Genomic DNA, 2,416 nt, shown 5'->3' with positions numbered 1-2,416 from the left:
GAACATTTGCTGGTACTTGAAGCACTTCCTCAGGGCCTTAGCCACTACCAAGTTAGACCCTCATGGCCATGTAATGATGACCTTCTGGGCTTCCAAATAGTACCACCTCTGAGCATCGCCTGGCCTTTATCAGAAATGCACAGTGGCCCCAATGACATGAAGGGAGGTACAGTTCTTAAAGCTTGGCCTAATCTCTGCCCATCGCCCACCAAGTTGCTCTCTCTTTGTCTTTCCCCCATAAGCTGTGCACTCCGCTTACACAGAATGCTTGTATGCTACTACTAGAAGCAACCTGTCACTTTAAAAGGAAAAAAAAGCGCCACTAAGTGACCTCCTTAGGAACGGGTTGCTAAGCTGGTGTTTTTGCTCTGAGACACGACTGCAGCTTCCCGGGGAGGAGCCCGTCCCCCACGCTCAGACTCTCCCTCCAGATGCTTTTAGAAGATTCAACAGCACAACCGTCTCTCTCCACTTGCATTCCAGAAAGCAGAACCTGCAAAGTGCCTTTTGTAAAGTTTCTTAAGGTAAATCGATTCTCAACTGGACTTAGGGCTACAGTAATGGTTTCCTGTTTTCGGTTTCTTGTTTTCAACCTCTCCCTGGGTACCTTGAAACTGAATGTAATGAGTTGTAAGTTTAGGGGCCCTCAGCATTATTTATGTTTTCATTTTCTTTCTGGAATGGGAACATAGACCACTACTCAGCAGCTTTGATTTGAGCAGCTCTGTGGTGTCTGGTTTGCAGGAAACATTAAGTCCCCTTCCTCGCGAGCCCTGAATGGAAATCCTCTCTAACCAACACTCTGAGGAACATTTACTACGTGTTGCATTTCTGCGCCTTTTAGTTAAAACTGGTTCAAGAGGAAAAGTACTAGTCACTGCAAACTTCACTTTTCTTGACATTAGACAGAGAAAGGGCTATTAACCTCAGGGTTGAAACTTGTTGGGATTTCCAAAAGACTTCAAGAAAATCTGCTGGCTGCAACTTAACCTGTTTTCCTTCATTGCAGAGAGGTGCTATGAAAAGCTAATAAGGACTAGTAGGAAATATATGCTTGCTATTGCATTTTCATATAGGCTTTTCTGTAAATCAATTCAGTGTCAGTATAAAATCTCTCTCTCCCTCTCTCTCTCTCTCTCCCTCTCTCTCTCTCTCTCTCTCTCTCTCTCTCTCTCTCTCTGTGTGTGTGTGTGTGTGTGTGTGTGTGTATAGACCTCTTAGAGCTCATTTATAGTCATTCATTCAAACATTTATCGAGTATTAACAATGCACCAGGCAATGCACCTAAGCTTAGAGTGTGCAAAAATGAATTAGACCAGGTCAGAAGCTCAGAGTTGCTGGAAAGACAGACCTAGAAACAGACAATAACAGTACAATGAGCTAAATGCCAGAAAAGATTTACAAAGAGCACTGTGAGCACAGCAGGATGACATCCAGGGAGGGGCTTCCAGCACTTACTTACAGCTGACTACATCGTGTAAATAAATGCACTGGCCATGGATCACATAGAGCAGTTCAAACATGGTACTCGTATGTACTCGCCGAGAGCAGTGTATACTGTAGCAAGCTGATTAAATGATTCTACAAAGCTATTTGTCACTAACTTTATGCTGACGGAAACTGCAGCTGAAATAACTTGTAGAATAAGATAGTGAATTCCAAAAGGTACTGCCCCAGATTTCTGAACTCCAGGATGGGACAAAAACAAAAATGCTTTCAGAGTGCAAGGGAGAGAATACTCATGGGAACAGGGCCAGGAGGCTTCAGAAGCACCATAAACTGAAACAACAAGACAGATTCCCTAGACCTGCCTGGAGAGAAGGGGAGAGGGGCATGGGTTATGATTCCCAAAGGTTGGAGGTAGAAACTGAAAGGGGCCCTTGGACATCACCTACGGTCTTTCTCCTGACTCCTCTTCATCCGTCAAGTGCTTTTCCCTCCTTACTCCTTCCTTCCACGTTCTCTCTCTACCATCACTTTTTCTCAATAATAAAACCTACCAGTATTGGCTGGAGCAGTGGCTTACTCCTGTCAACACTTTAGGAGGCCAAGGATCACTTAGAACCAGGAGTTTGAAACCAGTCTAGGAAACATAGCAGCACCTCATCTCTACAAAAAAAATTAAAAATTAGCCAGGCATGGTGGTGCACACCTGTATTCCCAGCTGCACAGGAGGATAAGATGGGAGGATTGCTTAAGTCCAGGAGTTTGAGGCTGCAGTCATTTATGATCCTACCACTGAACTGCAGCTTGGACCACAGAGCAAGACCTAGTCTCAAAACAAAAAACAAAAAAACACTAATATTAGCCGGGTTCGGTGGCTCAGCCTGTAATCCCACGCCTTTGGGAGGCTGACGTGAGTGGATTGCCTGAGCTCGCGGGTTCGAGACCCGCCTGGGCAGCGAGACCTCATCTC

General features: G+C 45.1%; 1 protein-coding gene across 1 annotated transcript in view; it reads left to right on the top strand.

Annotated features, from left to right (window-relative positions):
* Positions 1–472: 472 nt before the first annotated feature.
* The window catches only part of LOC103269789 (coiled-coil and C2 domain-containing protein 2A-like), a gene marked incomplete at its 3' end in the record, with an annotated part of 30,351 nt that continues 28,407 nt past the window's right edge, over positions 473–2,416 (top strand). Inside the window, exon 1 of the mRNA XM_008067351.1 lies at positions 473–524. The remainder of the gene's footprint in view (positions 525–2,416) is intronic.

Source organism: Carlito syrichta, unplaced genomic scaffold (genome assembly GCF_000164805.1).
Source record: "Carlito syrichta isolate Samal-C Ts95f unplaced genomic scaffold, Tarsius_syrichta-2.0.1 Scaffold309483, whole genome shotgun sequence".
Lineage (NCBI taxonomy): Eukaryota > Metazoa > Chordata > Mammalia > Primates > Tarsiidae > Carlito > Carlito syrichta.
This window is presented reverse-complemented; position numbering and strand designations above follow the sequence as displayed.